We start from the raw sequence: 27,383 nt of genomic DNA, 5'->3' as shown, positions 1-27,383 counted from the left end.
TGATTATATTTATTCACACACAAACTGACCTTCTTCCCTATGTGTGATTTCTGACAAACACTGTATAACTTGTCCTGTGATAGCATTAGCTAGTGCATGGCTCTGGAGATTGACAGGCAGGCAGATGGAAATCTATTCCAGTCTTTCTTGAGGAATGCTGACAACTCTCATTATCATATGGGAATAATGCCACATAAGCATACAATTGTGGTATGTCCATCTGACAGATTCCGTTTCTCAATGACATCATGCATTGATTCATACATTGGATGGTAGCTTTCATTCCCCACCCATATTATAAAATGTCCCCTGTACATTGTATGTGCTGCAGCATTATTTTTAGACATGCATGTCTATGTGCATTCACACCTCTTCAGAGCACTTTCTGTTGTGATGCATTATAGTTGTTTTCTTGAATTTCAGTTTATTACTGTTAAAGGTACTGAGTTAGAAATCAGGTAAGTGCATTTTGTTTGCCTGGTATCAAGTCTGTTTTCATGAAATATATTTGGCAACCACCTCTTTCCCTGTTAGCATGCCCTGGTAATTACCTGTTCTTCTGAATATATTGTTTAACAAGGCAAGTATTCAAACCCAAGGATGTGCATTTTGTTTGCCTAATATTAGGTAGTTTATTCCCCTGAAATGCAATTCCCAGGAACCACTTTTCTGAATACCGTGTTAGTATGGTTTGTTAATAACCTATTTTTGTGAATATATTATTTAGCAATGTCAGAAGTTCAAACACAGGTATGTGCATTTATTTTGAATGATAGCAACTGTTCCATACCCTACAAATGTGTTACTGTACTTACCTTTACTCCCTGTGGTTGTGTAACATGCTCTCTTACTACATTGATCTGGAACATGTTGGTGAGATCTGCAAGGGCTCACTGTCATCACTTTTGGTTCTCTCATGCATTACATTCCCCAGAATCTTAGCTATCCTGCCATGATTGTGTCTAATATGTGAGTTATGTTGGCATTGTCTTAACATTGTTTGTGTTGGATTCTTTTTCATTTAGGTGATCCATGTATATCTGCAAGGATGTGTGATGTGTTGTGGAGGGTCTTGCATTATGACTGCTTCATTTGCTACCCTTGTTGAGGCATTTGTATGTTAAACTTTCATGTGGGTGCTCTGGGTTTGCTTCCCTTGAGGTCTTTTAATTGTACAGTTTTATTGCAATCCACTTGCACATGTGAAACATTTCACAGTATGTGTTTTTATGACTGCTTGCATCAAGATATCTGCAGTGTCTCACCTAAACATCACAACATGGATATACTGACATGTGGACAGCAGTGCAGTGGATGCACTGACCCAGACTGGGACCACTCATCCCCCTTTTTAAATTGCTTTCATGGTATAGTGTGAGTGCACTGCTAAAACTCCCATAGTGGTTAGGTATTTACATGTTGTTGCATCACATTACTGGTTTACTTCCAAATCCCACATCTGCCATGCAAAAACGTCTCACCTACCCTGAGTTGCACAGCTTGTCCACATTTATGCATCCTAGTTATATGGTCTGGTCCTCCTGACATTTGTGGTTATCTTGCATATCATTGAGGATTGCAGACACTAATGAAAGACCTTTGGGTTTCAGACTTCATACACTTCAGAAATTACATGTCATTCTATCGACTTCCACAATGTAATAGAACAGTATGTAAATGTTGTCTCTAATTTAATGTCTTTGTCCTTACATTATTTGTGTGTATTGCCCAGAATTCTTGCATTGACTGGTTGAGAGATGTGCCTGTGTATAATTCAAACTGTCTTAAATGGCCCTATTGTCCTACATATTTTTAATGTTGAACCTTTTCATGAATGTTTGCTTATGCAAATCATTTTGCACAGAATGTTCAACATTTCCATGATTTCTGTCAATGAACTCCACACCATTCTTCAGTGTTTGTTTGATGCTAGGCTTTCCCTTGCTCATGGTTTCTTGGTTTATGTACCTGATACAGCTGATTACATCTTCACTACAGACCTGTACTCATGCACACTTGCTTCGGATAATGTGGTTTGCCATGCACACTCATTTATTTACATTATGTACTTAAATATAACTGTGCAACAGTTTACCATGATGTTGCCATGAACCTGTACTGTGGACTCAAGGAGAAGCTCCTCTTCATGCTATGTACTTTGGCTGCACATATATGTATAAATGATTAACAATGCTGCTTCTCAAGCTCAGAAGATAAACCATGTTAGAGTAGCTGCATTGCCAGCCACAATGTTAATGAATCCCTGGGCAGGTTTTCCACGTAGGTTTAACATGTCAAAACAGATATTGCATAAAGAAACTCAACCTTTGCTCTAAAGATAACAAGAAATTATAATTCATTAATTTACAAAGCAAATTCCAGAATCTTTATTTCTACTTTTCAGTAGGCATAATGCAATAAGTAACACAGATGTGAGCCAGAGGTAGACATCAAAATATACTTCAGAATGGAGCGGAAAACAAGCACATATAGTTCAGTTATAGCAGGATATTTGGAAATGCTGGAAAAGCTGCCATGTTTGGATGGGATCCTCTCCTACAATTTCAAGAACTAAATCTGCATACCTGGTTCACAACCTGTTTTTCTACAGAACTAAAAGAAGAGGGATTGTCATGGTGCATATTACAGACTTTTCTACTATGAGAAAAAATAAATATGAATGATATCCTTCCAAATTATCTCAGCAAATATGGAGCATATTACAAAGTCAGATGGTTTATTATGTTTGCTTAACCAAAATATTCTCCACTACCAATAATGTGCAGATAATTTAGGATGTGAATAACATATGTCATATCTACAGAATTCAACTGTAGATAATAGGTTATGCTAGATTTCATAACCAGTAACATACACACAAATAATTTGGTTGGCAAGTTACTTGAGTAAGTCATTTTTTCCAAAAGGGGAAAAATAAATGTATATTTTATTTGGATACTATATCCCAAACAAAATTGAGATTGCTCTTTGAACCCCCCCCCCAAAATAAATGGTCACCCCCCTCAAGGAGAACGCAAAAGTGGTGACTGTGATAAATTCCCCTCTGATCATTTCCATAATCAGCTACCAGTTTTCTACTCTAACACATACAAACTACCACCAAAGCACGGGACTACATTTCAGTGTAGTCAGTAGCTGGTACATCTTTCACCACTCACATTCTTAGCCAGCTATGAAATTAAGACATGTTGGTGTGCATTTCTAGATTTCATATTCACAGTCAGTAAATGGTTATGGAAGTCAGAACAAGATATTCTATGCATGAACTTAAATCCTTAAATTCCTCCATGCCTACATAAATAGATGTCTTTTCATAAGTGATTCAATACAAACTGACCTATCATGTTTTGACCAAATAGTTATGGAATGTATCCTGTCACTCATTTTAAATGATATCAAAAATACATTCTTACAGAGCCACAAACATTTTAACACTGAAAGGACAAGCATACTACTTTTACTTAGCAAAGTAGCTATACCTATAACATGCAAAATGTGATTTTAATTTTTACTTTATATTATTTAGTTGTGCTTCAAGAACACTGCAATTAAGGGTATAGCCAGACATACACTTTCTTGAATAATTTATTTTACTTTGTGCAATAGCATGTACTAGAATTTAAAATTTAACAAAAGCCCTGATATAGCCATGATGCTTTCATATAGATTTTGTTAAATGGCTTTCTTTTTCAGAATGTCAGACTGGCTAGTGTGTGTGTGTGTGTGTGTGTGTGTGTGTGTGTGTGTGTGTGTGTGTGTGTGTGTGTGTGTGTGTGTGTGTGTGTGTGTGTGTTTCTGTGTGTGAGTCTGTTATTTCAGAAAGCATCTTCAGTACTGAAAAAGTATTTTTTGTAGAAACAAGCACCTTCTGAAGTATAAGTTGGGGGTGCTAAATTCTGGAAGTTGGTGTAGAGTTCCACACATCCTGGTTACATCTCTTACTATAATTCTGTTTTAGTGGAAAACCCCTAGGGTAAGAGTTCAAGAGTTCATGAGCAGACCCATGTGACAGCAGAGTCATAAGGCCAAAAGTTGGATATGGCATCATCATGTCAGGAGGCACAAACAAGTATAAAGTATTGTATAATTTAAAGTAATCAAAGAATAACAAAGCGCAACTATACATATATCATTATTACTAGTTTATTTTATTTTACAGGTAGGTAAGTAGGACCACAAGACCACTTTTCAATCACAAATCACTTACAGAGATAAAGTAAAACCATACAAAGGTACATAACATATTGTATAAGCAAAAATATAACATCACCAAACACATGTACAGTGTACCAGTAAATACGTTTAACAGTGGACTCACTATGAGAAGTAAATTCCCAAGCTGCAGAAAGCATACTTTATCCAATAGGACTGATAAAATGCAATGAAATTTGTGATCAAAATACAACTAACATTTTTTTTTCTAAGGTGAACACCCTGCTGGGTAATTTGAACCATACACCCATTACTTAAATATGATAATTTATAATTGCACACCATGAGGAACAGAGAGGCATCCTACAAAAGTGAAAACTGTAAACTGCATGAATTGGAGTCTTTGAGTCAGCTTGTTCACTCAGTCCTAAAATGCCTTTTCTTGCATACTTCCAGTTCATACCCACACCTCCTTATGGCATCCAGAACTTTTTTGGGGTCTACCTTCTTTAACTAAGTGATTTACCAGCTAATAAGAGGCAATACTAGAAAGGGCAATGAGTTACCAATAAAATAAAACGACGATTGTTAGTCTAGGATCTCCTGCAGAGGAGAAATTAATCACTGCTTTCCACTTATGATTCATATTTTCATATTTATGTTCATATTTTCATAACTGAAAAACTTACATTTCATTGAGGTGCATGGTGTGACACACCAATGTGGGAGCCAGGACAATTCACTAAAACTGCTGGTTTATATCACATTACACTAGAAATATTGCTAGTTTTTTGTTAGCAATTATGAAAATAAGCAATGTTTCCATATGTACTTAATACTTCAAAAACAAGTGACTTAAAAATGTTGCACAACAGTAGGTGAAATGTTAGATGTTGAAGAAAACTATCTTTAATATTTGTATTGTAAATATGAAGATACTGATGGCCTAATGTCTCTTCTAATAGAAAATTATAACAGCAGACTCTAGACCTTGGTCAACTTATATTGTTTCCCTGGAATGGCTGTAACCCTTGCCAAGAAACATTTAAATATAGTAAATAATGAAAAAGGTAACTTAATAATGGGAGGAGACTTTAATTGTATATTAAATAACTCAGAAATTACTGCAACAAGGAAATTATAGCTTACATCTTCAGCTAAAGCTCTAAAAATTGGATAGAACTATTAAATGTAAAAACATTCTTATTTAAAGATACAAAATATCTTAACTTTACTCACTATTATAGAATAAAACACCCCATTTGGTATGTACCTCTCAAGACATCTGCAACAACTGGAAAGGCTGCAGAAATACCTCACTAAAAGAATCACAGGCCTAAAGCAGATGCCTTATGCTGACCGCCTTAAAAAACTCCAGCTATACTCTGTCGCATATCGTCTACTCAGAGGCGATCTCTGCTTAACATACAAGGCCGTGTCAAACCCAGAGCTGTTGGACATGCTACACTTAAATAAGTCCCAATCCCTCAGAACCACACGCTCCAGGGATCTAAACCTTGTCATCACAATAAACAAAACATGCTGGAGGGATAGGTTCTTGACCCAGAGACTCCCCAGACTCTGGAATAGACTGCCCATACATGTCAAGCAGAGCGTCTCTTTGGCCCTCTTCAAAAGGAACCTTGACGATTGGATGGGAGAAAGGAAATTCATCCCGGGGATCACGTCAGTCACCTTGCTAGACAGGAGTCCAGGGAAGTAAATAGTGTGGGAAGAAATAGCCAGGGAATTGTTATGGCTAGGCTTGTATAGACCCTAGGGCCGATAGCCTAGTACCAACCTATGAACCTATGCTTCTAACCACAGAACACAAACTAGAACAGATAAAATAATGATCTCCTAAGATACAACTTCTAAAATAATAAAGTTCAATATTTTTCCCTGTCCAATTTTTGACCATAATGCACTATCCTAAAACATCAATCTGCTTACAAGAAACTTCCATATATCACCAGAACACCAGCCTATATAACCAAATTAAAATGCTACAAATCATGGATTCTTTCTGAAGTTGATTTTTTTTCAAATAACAGTAAACTATTCAGAGGAAACAGATATAATTATGGTTTGGGATATATATATATATATATATATATATATATATATATATATATATATATATATGGATCTAGGACTATTGAACGAAAGTTCAATAGTCCGAATCCACAACACTTTAACGAAAGCGCTTTCACCAAAAAGCACTTTCGTTAAAGTGTGTTTTAAAAAAAAAAAAACATTACTTTTACGTTTTTAGGTCCCGTTTAAAACGTTGACTTACCGGAACATCGACTTGAAAATCAGTGACGCCAGAACGTTGAACGCCCAGAAAATTACAATTTAACTCCAGGAAAGTAACCACTGGCCCACCATGGTGACCTATGACCTGTTCTGCACTGTAGTGCGATCTCTGAGTTGGTATATTTAGTTGGGGGGTGGGGGGCATAGCTCCCCCACATTGGCGGGTTTAGTTTTCTTCCATTCATAATGTAGTGATTGGTGGCCCAGTGGTTATTTTCCCAGAGTTAAATAGCAATATTCCAGGAGTTCAGCACTGTGAACTTTTAACATTCTGGTCTCGCTGATTTGCAAGTCAACATTCTGGTAAGTTGATGTTTTAAAGTAGACCCACACATACATATGTATATATATATATATATATATATATATATATATATATATATATATATATGGCAAATCTTTATATTGGTCCAAATGCAAATTAAAGGAATGGGACTTTGAACTGATAAATATATAAAATGAGTTGCAAAAAGATAAAACTAATCTTAATGATACCGATAAAACCAAACTGGCACAATAGTAAAATTGAATAAAAATATTCTGATATTCTTTCACACAAAACAGCTATAGTAATTGACAAGTTAAAAATAAACTCACTTACTTTAACCCCGAAACATAAGCATAACTTGTCTAGAAAAGTTATAATCCAGAATGGAACTCCAAAAGTAAAACGAAACCAAGAACCTCAAGAAACACAGCCAGGGAATGTCACTAGCAGAATCAAATAAATAAATCCTTTATTGGAAAATGACACCACATGTAAAAACAAGCGCTTAAGCTCGGTAGAATACCGAGCTTTTTCAAGTTGTTCTTGCAGTACAAATGGTCTATGTTATATAGAGAAGTGTACACCCACGTGGTTTATTTAATTAGCTTAATTAGTTCAATTAAATTGCATGGAAACTACTTCTTATTAAAAAATGTTGAGAAATGTTAAAAAATATTAAAAAATATATATAAAAAATATATATATTAAACCCAACAGAACTACAATTTGAGTGTATGTTAAATGCTTAAAAAACTGATATAAACTGCTTAAATTGTTGGACAAGTGTATACAAATGATTGCTGTTTGTCAAACCAACATTAAAAATGTGTACATACCAACAGATTGTAGTAAAAATCACACTAACTGTTCATAAAAATAAAAACATTCAGTGAAAAAATATTATTTGGTGAGTGTATTTATCTATTAAAGTAATAAAAATTGTCGTATTAAAATCTTTGTAAAATCATGTAATCACCAAGTGTGAATAATAAAGAACAATAAAAATCATCACAAAACAAACAAAATTAAACAAAGTAAAAATAGATAAATATATGTGTATATATGCTATATAATAAAAAGTGCTTGTGCATTTGAATTAATATTACTGTTTCTTAGTTTGAACCTAGTCAGACCAAAATGAGAGCTATAATCGAGCCATCCTTAGTTTAAGGACACTGCTAATATTAATATTGTCATTTAGCCCAGGTGGCTTACCAGCGTCCAGTCTTAATTGCCATAATAGTTCTCGATATTCAAGTGTGGTCTCCCAGTCACCACCCCTAGCATCTGGTACTACTTGCTCTAACACCATAAACTTCAATAACATATTAGGACAGGATGTGGAGTATTTAAAAAAGGCATTAGTTTCCTTTTCTTTAGATATGTCGTAAAAATGTTCGTAGATTCTTTTTCTAAGGGGTCTCTCAGTTTTTCCTATGTAAAAACTGGAACAAACTAAGCATACCCCTAAATAAACCACCCCCTTAGTTGCACAGTTGGAATGGCAACTAGATTTGAAAAGGAATTTTCTTGATGGAATATATAAAGTCAAATCATTAAAAATGGCATAGCATTGCCTACAGGCACCACATTTAAAAGTGCCTGATTTATGATTGTCTAGTGTAGATTTTAAAATATTTTTCTTTTCAAACCATTGCTTAAGGTTAACATCCCTTTTCCTTACAAAACTGGGGTGTGAATGGACTATTTTATTCAGTTCATCATGCAACGTGAGGACCGGCCAATGTTTCCGTATCACGTTCTCAATGTTGAGGGAGCTAAGAAAATAAGTATAAATAAAACTACTGTGTTGTGTTGAATTAGCTTCAGCTACATACTCAGGGCTCTGAGAAAGTCCTTTACCTAATAAAGGAGGATATTTACTGTCCCTGTTGGTTATTATTTCTTCTGCCAAGCTAGTCACTAAGGAAACAGGGTAGCCTCTCTCAAAAAATAATTCCTTCAAGATTTCTACTTCTTCCACAAAATCACTAAATGTACTGCACATCCTAGAGGCATGGATAAGTTGCCCTTTAATAATATCTTTCTTTAGGTAAAAGGGGTGCCCGCTTTCAAAATGCAAGTAGGAATTGGAAAAACTTGGTTTCCTGTAAAGCTTGGATTGGAACGTTTGTTTAGAATTGTCTTTAAATAAGGTCACATCCAGATAGTGCAACTCACTTGCACTGATATTGTAAGTAAAAGATAAAAAAGGAGTAGTAGAGTTTAAGTAACTGAGAAACTCATGGAACTGGTCCAACGATCCATTCCATAAAATACAAATGTCATCTAAATATCTCTTATAGTGAGTGATAAGATGGACCCAATCAGTTGAAAAAATAAACTTCTGTTCCCATCTGTGCAGTACTAAGTTAGCGTAGAGTGGAGCACAGGAAGCACCCGTGGCTACTCCCTTCTTTTGTTTATAAAACTCGCCATTGAAGTATATAAAATTGTTTTCTAGCACAATTTCCATAAATTCTGTTATCAAGTTGGTAACCCTGCTCCCTAGGTGAGCCTCAGTAGATAGTACCTCATTAAACCATTCCAAATCAGTACAATGAGGGATACTAGGGAATAGTTCCACTATGTCTATGGTAATCATAAACAAATCTACCTTGTAAAATGTAGGTTGAATGCCTTTGAGAAAATCCCAGGAATCTTTACAGATGTTTCTCAAAGAAGAGACAACATTCTTAGTTACATGGTCAATAAACTTGCCAAGTGGCTCAGTTATACTGCCTGCTCCAGAGACAATAGGTCTAAACTTTAGTGGATTCAACCCCTTATGTGTTTTTGGAATCCCAAAAATAACAGGGGTTTTGGGTTTGTTCACATGCAAATAGTTAAATAACTTTTCATTTATCACACCCTGGAGTAAATGGTCAGTAAGCAAAAAATTGATTTTAGATGTGGCAAGATTAACTTCGTTTCTGGAGACTACCTCATATTGATCGGTGTCTTGTAGCATACCAAAAAGGTAGGTGTCATAATCAGAATTATACATGAGAACCACTCCACCACCTTTATCAGGCTTCATGACCTTTATATTTTTGTCCTTAAGACAGTTAACTAAGAGAACTTCCTCTTCTTTTCAATTAATAGGAGGTGAGTGTATATCCCGAGAATGTAAAGTCCTGAGATCTCTCTCAACTAACTCCTCAAATACTTTGATGGAAGGGTGGATGGGAGGGTTGAATGTACCAGTTCTAGTAAGTTCGTTCTTTACATATGCTTGCCCTTTAAAATGCAAAGTTAAATTTAGCTGTCTTACAAAAAGTTTCAAGTCAATAAGTGCATTAGTTAAATTAAAGGGATGCAAAGGAATGAACTGAAAGCCTCGAGTGAGTAACCCAAAGGTGTGGTAATTCACCTCCATATCTGTGTAATTATAAATAACAAAATTGTCTTTCTTGACAATAGTGTAATTCTCTGTAGTCTCACAACAAAATTCATCTAGCCTCCTTACATCTAAAATGATATTGCGTAAACCTACTTGTACCTGTTGTTCCACCCTTGTTGGTGATGTCTCTGCCCCCTTCCCCCCACTCTGTCTGGGGGTTGTTGAAAATCCTGATAGGAATTTTTCCTTTCTTTTTCTGCCAATCTCTCACTCCTACGTAGTGGTTGAAAAAACCAGAATGGTTGTTAAATGCAGCACCTTGGTTATCAGTCTCATATACTTGATTATTGACCCTCCGAGTCTTGCAGGGACAGGGTAAGCCACACCTTCTCTATATTCTATCAAGTCTCTTTCTAATTTGCGCATTTTGCGGTTAAAAATTTTTACACAAAATTGATCCACCTCTTTAAAAACATTGTCATAATTAATTTTGACAGATAAAAAATTACTGCCCTTAACCAAGGAATTATTCAACACATTAAGTTCCTTCAGCAGAGTATCGACTTTCGCCTCATACTCAGCTATCATTATATTCAAAACTTCCAAACCAGCCTTATCAAAGATTTCACATAATTTGTTATAATAAGGAGTTCCCTGCTGTACATTATTCGGGAACTTGTAGAAGTGCAAACCCTTCGGTACACGCTTAACTGACACACATTCCTTGAGATAGTTAATCTCTAATTGATTGCTTTTATAAGCATAAAGCTTATCTCTTAAAATATTAAAGTCACTCTCAATATTATTAATTATGTTGGGTGTTAAAGTACCTTGATTAAAGGAAAATTGTCGTTCAGTCCAAACGTTGAAATTAAAGTTTTGAAGCTGTAAATCTGTTAAATCAGTCTGTGGTCTTTGCATATTAGTTCCTTGTTCGCGGTTAGATGCCATACCCTGTGCTGAATTACCCGGAAAGTCAAGTGGTGGAACCAAAGTTCTTCCTGTTGTTGCATTTGGAAGGCATTTCTTTCTCTGCTCCATACCATGTTGCTGGTTACCAGGCAACGCTGAGGGCGGGCTATCCCGCATTGCGTTAAGAGTGTTGGTAAGTTGAGTTAATGTGGCTAAAACCTGGTTGAATTCCATACGGGTGATCGGGCTGTCATCACAGTGATTCCTCAATAGTTGAGGAGTATCAGCAAAATCAGTTGGTTCAGCTCCCTCGGCCATGAAAAAATGTAACACTAAAACTCCAAAAGTAAAGTGAAACCAAGAACCTCAAGAAACACAGCCAGGGAACGTCACCAGCAGAATCAAATAAATAAATCCTTTATTGGAAAATGACACCACACGTAAAAACAAGCACTTTTGCTCGACACAATAGTAAAATTGAATAAAAATATTCTGATATTCTTTTACACAAAACAGCTATAGTAATTGACAAGTTAAAAATAAACTCACTTGCTTTAACCCCCAAACATAAACATAACTTGTCTAGATAAGTTATAATCCAGAATGGATAAAATCGCTGAGATAAAAACATAAAGAATAATACAACTTTCAGAAATTGGAGATATATTAGACTCCTTTAACTTATTATATCTGAGTGATGCCTCCAGATGCATCTGGAGTTAACTCCTACTGACACCTCTAGGTGTCAACTTTTGCTTGTTCATATTTGCATCAATAATTCCAAAACCTCATATTTGCATCAATAATTCCAAAACCATGCTTTGTACAAAGTTTTAAAAGATTTCATCTTAAAGTTTACACAATGTCAAACTCAACTCCAATAATATTTGACCTCTGTCTAGTGCAGGTTAGGAGATATTAACTGTTGTTTTTATGATATTAATTTATATATATATATATATATATATATATATATATATATATATAATTTTCACATTTTTATAAACATCTCAACATCCACAAAACAAAGACAGAACTCCTTAGCTTTTTATGAAAGCTCTCAGCTAGATGAATAAAATGCCGCTGACAGTGTGTGTGTGTGTAGCTTGAGTGGTTGCTGAGATATTGTAAGTTGTTTACAAAATATTACAAATGTAACAGTTGCTGTGTTTACTGTTAGTTATAAAATTCAGTTTAAGACCTAGAACCTAAAGAATAATACCAATACAAAAATAATTAGTGCTGAAGGGTTTGCCATTTATACTTCTTTCATAACCCCTGTGGTTCCAGATATATGAACATTTGTTTGAAATGTGAAAACAGAATTTGATTCTGTCAAAAAGCTTAGGCTCCACCCTTTGGAAGTTACAGTGCAGACTTCCTGTGCACCATTGGAGTGAACGAGTTAAACAATACTTTTCCACATTAAATTATACAATAGAATAACAAGATTCTAATTCAGGTCTAAATCTAGACAATTTATGTAAAGAGATTATACCTGAAATTAAAAAGTCCTTAACTAAGCCAATAACCTACAAAGAAACAGTTGACAAAATAAAACAAAAATAATAAACCCCCTGGTATGGATGGAACTATATCTGAGACATATATATTTTTTCTCCACCCATTACCAAACTCCTTCATAAAACACTTCTTAAAATTCAAAATGCAGAAATTATTCCTCCATCCTGGAGATACTCTCTATTTACCCCAACAGTGGAATAAAACAAATATCCCAATTATGCTCTTCCTATAGACCCATTTCTCTTTTAAATAATCACTATAAAATTTTTATGCCACTCCTTAACAATAGGCTAAAAGAACCTTTAATGCAGTTAATAAACACTGATCAAACTGGCTTCATACATGCAATATAAACACATGATAATATCAGAAGAATCTTATTACTAGATATTCTAAATATTAGAGATGAGTAAGCTTTATTTGTGAATTTAGACAGTGAAAAGGCCTTTGACACCTTAAATTGGAATTATCTATTTAAAGTGTAAGATATGTTTAATTTTCATAAATAATTTATTTCCCTTTTAAACAATATATACAGAAATAATGAGGCCTCTATTAAACTGGGTCCATTCACATATGAGACAATTATTTTGATGAAATGAACTAAGCAGGGTTGCCTATTGTTCCCCTACACTCTCCAATGAATTATTAGCTGACTCCATTAGACATTATAAAACATAAAATATATAGAGATATATTTGTAAGTCTAAATTAATGTTATTTGTTGATGACATTCTCTTAACCCTCCCTAATAAAATGTCAGCATTAAAAGAAGTTGAACTTATCATTAATAAATTCATATCTAGTTCTGGGTTAACATTTAATAATACAAAATCACAACATTTATTTATAAGCAAAAACAACTTCAAGAATATATAGCAGTAACAGGAATACTTTAACACTACAATACTTAGGTATTAACAAAATGGATACAATTAAAAAACATTGATATTAACTATAAACAAATTCTGGAAGCTATTATTAAATTGACTTCCAAATGGAATTAATTAATAATTTCTTTTGAAGGCAGACTATAATTGATTAAAATGGTCTTATTCCCTACAATATTTTATGTTATACAACCTTTACCTTTAAATCCCGACAGATGTCACATAAAGAAAATTAACAATTTATTCTTAAAATTTCTCCGGTTTCCTAGAAAGCCTAGAATAGCTCTACAACACCATATTAAGCACTGGGAATCAGGAGTAATCAACTTTCCTGACTTAAATGCTTACATAAAATCTATAACTATTAAAACTAATTGGATAGAGCAAAGTTAGAAATTTAACTAGAAAATGTTGCATTCATCCATTTTTCATGATAAAAGTACAATACAAAAGATAATCTTTTCTGGCATTATATACGTAATTATATACAATATAACATTTATTCACCTACTGAATCTAATTATATTAATCATTTTTTAAATAATTAAAAAGCACTATCTTAGGGAATATTGATCTTAAACTATCATTGATCTAATTATTCCAATAAAAATAACATTTTTTGACAAATCCAGTTATACTAGCATTTATATTTTCAAAATAAGGAATTACATATATTGCTTTATTGAATTAAAAATTAAGGATCTTCACTCACGAATGTAATCCAGATACAGAAGAGTGGGTTTACTTACTTAATGTATGTATCAACATATTGTCAACAGAAAAATCTACTATTGTCTCACTCTCAATATAAAAATACACTCTCTCTAATACACTTCATAGAGAAAATTCTATATAATAAACTAAGCATTGAAAATACAATCTCCAAGCTATAAAACATATTCATACTATATAATATAAATATCAATGATAAACTTTGGAAACACATTACTGTTGTACTTCAACGATATTAATATCAATTATACATTCTGGAAACACATTAATATTGTACTTGAATCAAATTAAACATTAGAGAGTAGAATTCAGTTATTGCATTCAATAAAACTTATTTCATGGTCTCAATAATGAAAAATTTTTACTTGGAAATATTTTTAGAACTCTTTTCTAGCTCCTAAAAGAATTGCTAAATTTAATAGCAATATCATCATTAATTATTGGAGAAGTTTGAAAACCTGTAATGAAGATTAGTCTCATATCTTCTTTGAGTGTCCTCTTGTTAAACTTTTCTTGGAAAAGTTGAACATTTTAGGAGCATTGTGGTATGATACTTTTTCATTGTCTAAACCTCTTGACTTATTCAATATAATTTAACCATATAAAATGCAACATGAAAATAAATATCTGCTTTGGATAATTTTGGCAATGGCAAGAAAAAAACATCATAAAGAACTGGAAGAAGTGATATGAACCTTAATTTGAAGAATTTTTATCCTCATTAATGGAAACTATCTACAAAGAACTTAGAATTAATCAGATCAGAACCTTCCTAGGACTACCAAAAAAAATTCATGGACTAAAGTAATTTCTGTTACTGATTTACATCAAAACACAACTGTCTCCAACCTAGTTCAACTACAATTTCTATGTGATATTTGTTCTGAGTTTCATTGTATTGTTTTGCAAGAAAAGTTTAGGTAGTGTCTTAGTTTGCATTGTATTCATTATGTATAATGACAAACTGGGCATTTTTGTACATAGTGTATATAGCTATAATATTTTCTTCTTATCAAATTTAAATTATACTTAAAATGTTAAGAATATGAATGTTAGGAAGTCTTAATTTTTTTGAACAGAAAAAAATATTTGTACTGTAAGTTGCACAACTTGAGAGATATCCAGTATTATTTGTATTGCTAATTATGAAATTAAACATGTTTTCTCATTTTTTGAAAATATTTTTAAGCAAACATATATAAATCTATATAACAAAATTTAACAAAGTCATAACTATTTACAAAGGTTCATAACATAATACAGTAAAATAAACCAAACCATTATTTACCCTGTAAATCACTTCATTTTAATCAATATCTATATGATGTGTGATATCAGCTGTTTTCATTTTTATGGCTGATAGTTCTTTTTTACAAACATTCTTAGCCAGATATATACATTCATTAAAAGATAGAGTAGTTTGACATTTCCAATTCATTGTAACTATTTTTCTTGCTATAGCTAAATTTATCAAAGAAGAGGCACCTGTAGTTTAGGGCTCAATTCTGGAATTGGAGCATTAAACATGATCAATGAACTAGTTATATTACATGTATCTGTCCACAATGCTTGAATAAAGTTTCTAATATCAGTCCAGAATGGTGCAACCATTTTACAATCTAATGTCATATTCAGCCAATCAGCATTAGAATCTTCTTTAATTTTCCAGCAATTGATTTTCCTACTTTTATATATTAATCCTATGTTATGAGGTGTTAAAAAAACTCCATGAAAAAATGTCCAAATATAAATTTTCAAATAAAGAGATGTAGTCCCCCCAGACTTCAGAATTAAACTTTTATCACTTTCAGACCTATTGATTCTGGAGGAGTAATTCCAAAAGCATTAATATGAAGAAGTAAACTCCACTCTTAAAATTATATATATTACAGACAAGTAAGATTTATCACTACTTAGAATATTAGTGATTGTGAAGGAAAACTGTAAGATCTTAGGGATATGTTTCCTTGAAAATCCATAGAGATTTTAATTTTATCTGTTACATATTTTTTACAACTTTGTATATTTAAACAATTATTTTTCTCTAAACAATATTTAACAAGTAGATGGACTGATGCATATACTTTATTTCCATTTAAAAACTGATGTCAGATAGTAAATCTGTATCTTTAAGTTCTGACATTTTAGTTGTATGAAATGTTTCTAAACAGATATTAGTATTAGGTATAGGGAATAATAAAAACAATAAGTCCTTAACTAACTTAGAAATTGCAGCGGAACTGGCTACACACAAAATCCTCCAGACAAGGTTAAAATTTTTATTGACTAAGATAAATAGTAAACACATACTCATAAGAAATTTCATTTCCTTGTTTGGAAACTATATAATTAGAGTTCATAAAACATTTAAAAGTGTGTATACTATAGTATGCAAATGGATAAGAAATGGGGATTTTTCCTATCATTCAGATACACAGTTTTTAGAATCCAATTAAAATTTATTTATTCCAAATTGTGTATAAGAATCCATAACATATCTACTACTGGAAAAAAAATCTTTCATGGATGGATTTCCAATTAGATTTATATGAAAAGTTTACCAATAATAAAATTGTATTCAGAATGGTAGATTTGTTATATAATTCAATATTTGGGAAACCTATGCCATCCTCTTGCCAACTTTTAATATGCCAATCAAAAGATATTCTTTGTTTGTTAGGGAACCATAGAAACTCAAGAAGACTAGAGTTCAACATTTTAAAAAAAATTTAGAAGGAAGAATTATTGAAGATTGTGTAACAAAGAAATTTTTTGGCAGAATTGCCATTTTTATCAAAGTGAATCTATCTTCCATTGTGAAAAAGGAATTATTCCTTTTATCAATTTAGTAATTATAGTTATTACATTACTATAGTTTGTTAAAATTGAATCCTTTACAGAAGGCCTCATAATTATCCCAAGGTAATCAATTTGTGAATTATTCCAATGAAATATCTTATTTTTTTAATATTTAGTAAATTTTTGTTTATAAGCACAGTTTTAGTTTTGGAGTTATTAAATTTTAAGCATGAAACTTTTTCAAAATAATGTATAGGGATAATTATGTATTCTAATGTGTATTCAATGTATCTACTAGGTATCAAAATATCATATGTGAATAACTGAATTTTACACCTATAATTGCTGTCTATTGTAAATCTATTAATTTTATTATTAGACCTAATGTAATTAGCAAAAAGTTCTATAGCTAAAGCAAATAATAGAGAAGACAAAGCATATCCTTGTTTATAGGTTCACAGGTGTGTACTAGGCTAATGGCCCTGGAGCCTTTACAAGCCTAGCCCGTAGGATTACCCTGGCATCATGCCACCTGACTTTAGTTCCTAGTGCCTCTGTCGAGTAGAGCCATTAGAGTGATCCCAGGGGTGAATTTTCTATTTCCCATCCACTCATCAAGATTTCTCTTGAAGAGGGCCAGTGAGGTGCTCTGCTTGACATGTATGGGAATTATTTTCCATAGCATGGGCAGTCTCTAGGTTATGAAACTTCCCTCCAGCATGTTCTGTTGATTGTGGTAATGAGGCTGAAGTCTCTGGAGCATGTGGTTTGGAGGGATTGGGATTTCTTTAGATGTAGCATTATTAACATAACTAGGTCAGACATGGCTTTGTAAGTCAAGCAGAGATTGCCTCTAAGTAGGTGATATGAGACAGAGAATAGTTGGAGTTTTTTGAGTCTGTCCATATAGGACAAGTGTTTAAGGCCTAGGATCCTCTTTGTGATGTACTTTTGTGGCCTGTCCAGTTGTTGCAGGTGTCTAGTGAGGTACATGCCAAATAGGGCATTGTACTCGATGATTGGTCTAATGAGGGAAGAGTAGAGGGAAACAATGACCCCTTTCTTCCTGGATGCAAAACCCTTAGTAATGAGATGTGCCACATAGAAGGACTTTCTGACCACAATGGCAATGCGGTGGTCAAAAGAGAGGTTGCTGTCAACCTGTGTTCCCAGATCTCTTATAACACCTTCTGTGTTCAGTGGACTACCATCAATGTGGTAATTCAAGGGAACCGGGTTTTCCCAAGGGGGATGATGACAGATTTTTTTGGCATTGAGCTTAAGGCCATGGTTCTGATTCCAGTTGTTGGTCTCATTGAGGCCTTTCTGTAGGATGTCAACATCACTTAGGGTATTAATAATAGCTCCCAGCTTGCAATTATCTGTGAACTTTGTCAGCCAGAGTCCCTCTGTGCTGGCCTGGACTTCAGAGAAGTAGATACCAAACAGGAGAGGACCTAGGACTGAACCCTGTGGGACTCCACTTGTGACTGGTCAGCAGTCTGAATTGGAGTCAGCTACTTTCACACTGTGGGTTCTATCTGTGAGCCAGTTTACAACCCACCTAGTGATATAAGGGTTGATGCCTAGGTTAGTGAGTTTTTCTATGATTCCTGAGTATCAAAGGCCTTGGCCAGATCAAGGTAGGCTGTATGAACCACCTTGCCTTCATCCACAGCTCTGGTGACTGACTCAAAGAAGTCGACCTAGTTGAGCAGGCATGATCTACCCTTCACAAAACCAAACTGTGGAGGATCCAGAGTTTGGAGATTCCCTATATCCTTGTTTATTAGGTCCATGATGATGTGTTCCATAGCTCTGCATATCAGACTCATCAGGCTAATGCTGTGATAGTTCCCTGGGTCTGTAATCACTCCTCCTTTGCAGAGATGGATGACTGTAGCAGTGCACCATTCAGAAGGGACAAAGCCTGAGGTGAGGCTGTGATTGAACAGGGCACACAGGTGAGGTGCCAGTTCACTCTGTAGTTCATGTAGAACACAGCCAGGGATATTGTCAGGTCTCATAGAAGCTGTTTTCTTGGCCTTGAACAATGCTGTTTTAACCTGTGCAGCAGTAATACTGGGTGCCTGGCAATCTACTGGTATTGTGATTGGTCTTTTGGGGCGGAAAGGGGTAAAGTTAACACTGAATCTGTCAGCCAGTATATTGGCAATATCTTTTGTCTAGGTATAGGAGTTACCATTGTGCAGTAGCTCAGAGCAAATCTGGATATTGGCGTGGAGATTTTTTATATAACTATAGAAGGCCTTGTGGTTGTCTTTACTATCTGTTGCAATTCTGTTTTCATAGCTAGCTTTAGAGGATTTGATGAGGGATCTCAACCTTTTGTTGAGGTTGATAAGGCAGTTTTTCCAGTCTTGGGACTTCACCTTATTCCACATCAGTTTCCTCCTTCTGTTGTAGAGTTTGTTGATGGCAGGGGACCACCAAATTGGCTTACTTTTTTTTGAGGAGAGCATCTTGGTTCTATTGGGTATGGCAAGATCCATGCATTTGTGTATGTGTTCGTCCATTGCATCGGTGTATGTTTTGGCAGTCATGCAACTATTCTCCATTTGCATGGGTGCCATGAAGTTTGCCACCTCTGTTTTTAGGAGCCCAAAATTAGCTTTGGAGAAGCTTTTCATGCTGGTTACCTTTGTGGGGGGTGGGTGGGAAGGATGTGGATTTCAAAGGTGATTAGTTTGTGGTTGGATCTAACCAGGGAGGAGTTGACTATTGGTGTAGAGCAACGGTCACCCAAATTAGTAATGACCAGGTCAAGGATGTTGCTACCTCTAGTGGGGGTAAGAACGAGCTTGTCCAGGGCAGTTGAATTAATGAATTCCAGAAAGTGTTGGGCAAGTGTATTGATACATGAGTAGTTTTCCCAGTTAATGGAATGGTAGTTGAAGTTGCCCAGTATGAGAGTGTTAGGTTGGACCCTAATATTCTCCAGGGTGCTTAAGAATGTAGAGTGTGAGTCTTGGGACATTGAGACATGGTTGGGGACCTATAGCAGGCTACGACCTGAATTGCTGTCTTACCCAATGTTAGCAACACCTGAAATATCTCAGATGCATTATGTTGGGCTACCAGTCTGGAGGTGTGCACATTCTTTATGAATATGGAAACACCATTGCCTTTGGAGCTTCGGTCCAAGTTCTGCAGCCAAAAGGTGTAGAATGAGTTATAGCCTGGTAGTGCAGGGGTGCTTTCTGCTGCCTTAAACCAGGTCTCTGTTACATCACAAATGTCAATGTTTTCCATTTTAAGGAGTGCTTTGAGTGAGTGGATTTTGAGATTTAGACTTCTAGCATTAAGCAGCATGACTCTCAGACTGCATTTGTTTGTAGCTGTTACGGTGGTAATTTGGTCTTTGGAAAACTGCCTAAAAAGGCACTATAGGGGTGCAAGAGCCTTGGCCAGTATCCGAAAGCCCAGGAGTGACAGATTCAGGCCAGCTCTGGCAAAGCATTGAAGTCTGTCAATCATGTCATTCCAGGCAGACAGATACTGGATCCCCTTAGAATGACACCAATTGTTGAAATCAATAATTTTCTGCTTGTACTGTGGTAACATTCTGGGTGATGGTAGGATGCTGCTCAGGGATAGGGTCATATCCACCTGGGCTACATAATCCGAGAGCTCCTCCATGTCTCTTTTCATGTAGTTCGGGGAGGTATGTCTCAGGTCATTCACACCCACATGTACAATGACAGAGTCATATTTGTACCTGTTGTTGAGGGACCTGAGTGCATGCATTATGTGGTGGATCCTGACATCCAACAGGTAGCTGTTACTTTCTCCTTATTCAATCTAGTGAATGGGACATCAGTGTGCCTCGCTATTGAGTCACCTATGACTAGTGTGCTGGACATGCTATTTTGTCTTAGGGGCCTTGGTTGAGTGGCACACTGTTTAGGAGAGTTATGTGTCTCATGATTAGTGTTGTGTTGTGGTGGTTGAGTGCGTTTCTCCCTTGGAGGTCTCTGCTGTTTGGGTAGATTTTTATTGAGAGCCTCCATAAAGGTGGGTGTGTGTTTTATGTTTTTATGTGAAGGCAGTGCTGGTGTGTATTCTGGAGGGCTGTATGATCCATGTGGTGTGGTGTAAAACAATGCCAGCAAATATATGAAATAATTCAGTCAGAAAATATATAAAATAATTCAGTCAGGCAAAAATTAAGACAATGCAGAACTCTGAAAAGAAATGCCAAGAAATATACTTATCAACGATATATTTTCAGATAGTTTGAAAGCACTCTTCAGTGAGAAGACAAGCCCCGAGATTCAAGAAGCTCGGTGCAAGGACGGTTTTAGCCTTGCGCTGAGCATCCTCACTACAGATAGTGCAGGACTGCCATATGAATATGTATGAGGGCATGCCACCGTACCCTCAACGTGCACAGGAAATGTGTCCGAGTGCAGGGGGCATGTACATGTGCTCTACGGGGGCGTAAACATGCCTCGACAGTTGCATAACCTACTATGCCTACTAGTAGAGCCCGCCTCTAATAGTAACTCAGTAATTTAGTGTCTGTGGATATCGAAATGTATGCTAAGCATACAAGAGTGTCCACAAACAGTGAAATAAAACCAAAGTAGTAAACACACAAGCACGTAGTGGAATGTTGAGCCCTGTCCCTAGAACTTTCACAATTAGATTCCCCGTGTCCCTATTATACCTTTGAATTGCTGCAGTATTGAAGGTGTAAGCAAAGTGCAGCGTGTTTGCGTGTCGCTGCCCTCCGCCGAGCGTAGCTTATACATCAAATTAATTCAAATAGAGAAAAACATGCGGAATCAACGTAAATGTCAATAGTGTAGTGTTTAGAGCATCTGCCTAACGAACAGGCATTCACGGTTCGAGCCCAACAATAGCACATATCATTTTCCATGTGGAATGAATGTTGTTTTGCTGTAAAACCAACATAAGAGTATCGCATGAGATATTTAACTAAATGTCATTCAATCAAAGTGGCACTGTCATAATGAATAAGGCACTAGTAGGCAGGTGTGTAAGCACACATAAGCAGCAGTAAAAATATATAAGTACCAGTAAGCAAGTCTGAGTGCTCTTGCATGGGTCTAAGCAGTGCCCAGCATAGGAAATGTATATAAGTATGTACAGATATATAATATATACATATATATATATATATATATATATATATATATATATATATATATATATATATATATATATATATATATATATATATATATATATCTATATATATCTATATACATCTATATATATATATATATATATATATATATATATATATATATATATATACATATATATAGATACATATACATATATATATATATAGATAAATATATATATATATATATATATATATATGTACACACACACACACACACACACACACACACACACACACACACACACACACACACACACATTTATATATATATATATATATATATATATATATATATATATATATATATCTGAAGAAAGAACGATGTAACAATAAAGCATACAAAAGGAATGAGAAGGGAATCAACAGCAACCCCAGTATTATATAGCGCTGTCAGTGTATGTCATATCAAGCTGGGCAGGAGTGAGCAAAGCACTGCTACTCACACCACAGGCAGAATATAAATAACATGAATGTGCCCTTACAAACCTCGACAGTAGATAGAATAATAGGTTGTGCATAAGAGGGAAGGGACAAAACTGCTAAAATGCAGAAGTGTGTACAATGTCCGAAGTCAGTGCTGTGCTGAAAAAAATCAAATGTGAGGACTTTCCCACATATGGAATTACTCCTGTGATCTGCCTGCTACGGCAACACCAATTACTAAACCGGTCTATTTGTAAAAGAAATATGCTGAACACGTACATAATTAGGCTCTCATGTGTAACGTGTGCGTTACCACATAGTCATACTTATTAATTTATTGTAGTGTCATGTTAACAGGAGTAAGGATGTAATGAAGTATAGAGTCTAATCTTGACATAAAGACATGTGTGTCTCATTTGGGACAACCCAAAAATTGCAAATAGTGTCCTTTTGGTCGCTCATGTCACCAATGTTTGTGGACTAAAAGTTTGGGAGTTCTGAGGATATGTGGAGTGAGTCAACCGATGGGATGGGTCTACAGGAGTAGGGAGTGGCCAATGTGTAGTGGTGTGGATACCCCGCGAATCCAACTGGAGAATGGATGACTGCAGTGTTGGGGTGGGTGTTTGGGGAGCCAGGAGCCATGGGTATATATGGAAATGAAGCAGCACAGCGATAGTGTATTGGTTAGAGCAACCGCCTAACAAACAGACATTCCCATTCTGAATCCCACTGCATCACATACCATTTACCATCAGTAATCTGTACATGAACATATTGTGACATCTGTCCACTGTATAACCTGCAAAATAACAATTAAAAGTGAACTGGAGCAAAGTGTCAGTGTCATAATGAATAAGGCACTAGTAAGCAGGTTTAAGCATATATAAACACCAGTAACTGTGTGTAAGTGCGTTTGTGCGGGGTATGCATTGCTTTGCACACACACACACACACACACACACATATATATATATATATATATATATATATATATATATATATATATATATATATATAGTTGCAGACATATATATATATATATATATATATATATATATAGTTGCAGACATATAAATATACATATATATTTTTGTGTATGTGTGTGTGTGTGTGTGTGTGTGTGTGTGTGTGTGTGTGTGTGTGTGTGTGTGTGTGTGTGTGTGTGTGTGTGCGTAGATATACACAGATATACAGCTATGATAGGAAACAGCACACAAGAATGACATATGTTCACAGGCTATGCCAATGGAAGTGAGGGGCCCAAGCAAGAATCATGAAACACATAGTATGACCTTCCACCCCCACCCCCAGCTGGACACGGGAAACATACACACAAACCTACAAACAATGTAAATAGTCCACTGCTCCCCAGACCACAGGCAGGATACAACCGGGGGGGGTACACAGTGCACACATGAAATCTAATCTTGGAACACAGACAGAAGCGTCCCTTGAGGGACACCCCAAAAATTGACAAGACCAAAAGAAGGTGATACACCGACCATTCTGGCTGGGGTGTATACATACCCAGAATACAAGGGTGGGAAAGCCTGATGACCCATGGGTCAAGACAATTGTATGACATGGGTCCTGTGAAGTGGAGAGTGGGCAGTGTGTAGTGTTTTTTTCAGAACTGACCAGGACCCAGAGTAAGGATGGGTGCTGTAGAGGAGGTGTGGGTGGGGGTAACTATGGGTAGCTACTTATGGGTCTAGGTGTGCAGGTGTTTGCTGATGCGGGCCTATATGGACAGCCCCAGGGATGTAAGCAAATGTGTTCATTGGACATGTCAGATAGCACATGATATTGTGTGACATTCACAACAAGGGTATAATCCACAAGGGTGTATCCTGTGGGACGGTCATACTCCAGCTCCAACACATTTAGAGTGTGTGCACACATATGCTCTCTGTACAGCACTGTTCGTATTCACAACATGTGTAATGCTGATATGTAGTACCTGTCCCTACAGTGAAACACACCTCTACCATTGTATTCACTGTTGTCCACACATCTGGCAATGACAGTTTGGAAGGTTTAGTGTAGGTGTTTCATATAGTCTTCAATTGTTTCACATGGGTAACCACTGTGATGCATTGCAGGTCTGACCAGTGTCTATTAACAGGACCACCATACATTATGTGTACATGTGTTATGGCAGATAGCATGCAATTAATATGATCCGTGCATTATCAAGCCTGGAAAATAATAACAATCTCACCTGACACAAGCTGCTGTCGCTGCAAAATGCCAGAGGTACCTAAACAGGAGTGTCACAGCAGTAAGATCATTATCCACACCTGTGTGATAGCTACAGGGAGCAATGTCCATGTTAGCACATAAGCCAGTACAATACACTATACTATGGAGTATGCACATCTGTGCATACATAGAGTAGCAGACTATAGTGTGTGGCATGTGTACATACATGCCTTGCATATGATGTTACATTACATATTGTACAGTAACAAATGGAACTATGTGAAATATAGTTGTGTTATATGTGCAGTCGTGACTTACCAGGCAACTCCAGGCTCGGTGATTGAGAGACACCCACCTCCACAATACCAGCTAAAGCTTGTGAATGGAGGTCTGCAGATGTCCCCAGGTTGGCCAGTAGCTCCTCGGTATGTGTGAGTGGGGGCTGGGTGAGTGGCCCCCCCACCTGTTGCACCTTGTTCCCTGGCAATTGCATTAGCACGCTGTTTTGCCCATCTTATGAGGTCAGTGCAGTGTCGGCGCACCTGCTGATAGGTGCGATTGTGACCACCAACATCATTTACCCTCCTGCAGAGTTCCTCCCACAGGGCATCCTGCTGCTGTGCATCCTGTGGCACATAGCTGAAAAGTGTTGTATAGTTGTCGAGGAGGTGTGGGATGAGGACCTCATCCTCCAAGCAGCTGTATGCTGGCAGCCTGCTATGTGGCATACCTGGAAGACATAATGATGGAGACAGGTCACAGTAACTCACAGAGAAGTACAGAAGTACAGCTGAACATACATGTGTATCACATTTATTAAGATTATAAATATGTCTTTGCAAATCTACATGACACTAACACCACTGACATGTATAAGTCACACACATTTGACACTTACTGGTGATGTGATATTATCGCTATTTATGTGTGTCATGTGATGACATTGCTCATACACCATGTGGATGTTGTCTTGATGTGGGCATGTCTGTTTGCCTGTACTTGTGTCTTTACCTATCAGCACATGCCTGGATGTGTTCACATTAATGCAATCAACCTTAATGCTGTGTATATGTCACATATATAGTCATACACAGTCGTTAGAGACATGACCTCTGACCCTGCAGACTTGCAAGCATGTATGTGTTTTGCCATATACATCTACATGGCACTGCACAGCTGTGTAGCAACCTGCAATGTATTGCCTGTGTTGCACATGTGTAACACATGGGACAATAGCTAGCCTGATGGTATTTGCAGGGTAGGATATCAACTATACCATGTATGGTCATAGTGATCTAGTAGGCTATATGCCCAGGGCAATTTATGAGCCTAGACAGACAGGTTACCAAGCTGTAGGCAACAGACAGGTAATTTTCAGTGGCCAGTTCAAGCAGTGCCACAGAACTCATCTAAAGGGTTACTGATATATTTGGCATGCGGTCATCACACCATGTCACAGAGAGGGGCAATATGCAGCTTCACTGGACAGGGATGCATAGTATGACAAGAGTTTGTTAAGTGTATGGGACAAAGATCTGTCAGGCATGTTGTGATCCTTGTACTAGAAAGGTGGATGTCCATGAAGTATGTGTTTATTTGGGATCAGGATATGTTAAGTGTAGCATGTCCAACACCTCTGGGTTGGACATGGCTTTATTCAGGGTAGGCTGCATGCTACATAGTGCAGCTAGAGATTGGGAAGGGCAGTGTAGGCCATCTACATATGGGCAATAACCCTTAAAGGAAATATGTGATCTATTATGGGTCACATGGGTGTTGAGTATGGCTGAGCAATTATCTCTATATTCCTGGATGGCACCCTGTCATGATTAGGGGTGCCACATACGATTACCTGTCTGGTGTGGTGAAGTAACTATCAAAGGAAAGAGTACTGTCCAGCTCCTTTCCATACACAGTTGCCATTATGTTGACCACTGCCTAGTTGGTAGTTCATGGGTACAGGGTTTGTAACATAGGGGATGACAATGCAATACTTATTTGTCAGATTGTTGCCATACATCACACACCACACATCTGACACATTAAGGCCTTTCTGTATGTTGAATGCAGCACACATTGAGTCAACTATTGCTCCTAGTTCATAGTCATTTGCAAACATCAATAGGCTGATGCCTTCTGTGTTAGTCTGTGTGATATAGATAACAAAGAGGGGGAGTACCAGGAATGACCCCTGTATTACTGTGGCTGGCACTGGTTTAATGTGCGTGTATTCATCAGACACCTTCTGTAGTGTGGGTTCTGCCAGCAGTCCAGTTGCCAACCACTCCTGTGACATAGGATTATACACCTAGTTTACTGAGTGTAGCTGGAACACAGTATGGGTGATGGTGTTCTATGACCTGGCAAGGTCATGATATGCAGTGTGAATCAACCCTACTGTCATCTACATCTGTACTGAGTACATCAAATATGTTGATCATGGTTCATGGCCTTACAGACCAGATGCAGCAGGGTAGTTGTGCACTATTTCCCATTATCAATGGTGTCTCCCCCTTTGTGGGGTGTGACAACTGTTGCTGTGCACCATTCGGTGTGTACACAGCTTGACATGGAGCTATGATTGAACATGATGTGTATGTGGATAGCTGATTGTTTGGC

Source organism: Protopterus annectens, chromosome 7.part0 (genome assembly GCF_019279795.1).
Source record: "Protopterus annectens isolate FY-2018-M chromosome 7.part0, PAN1.0, whole genome shotgun sequence".
Classification (NCBI taxonomy): domain Eukaryota; kingdom Metazoa; phylum Chordata; order Ceratodontiformes; family Protopteridae; genus Protopterus; species Protopterus annectens.
The sequence above is the reverse complement of the archived record's forward strand: the minus strand, read 5'-3'. Positions refer to the sequence as shown.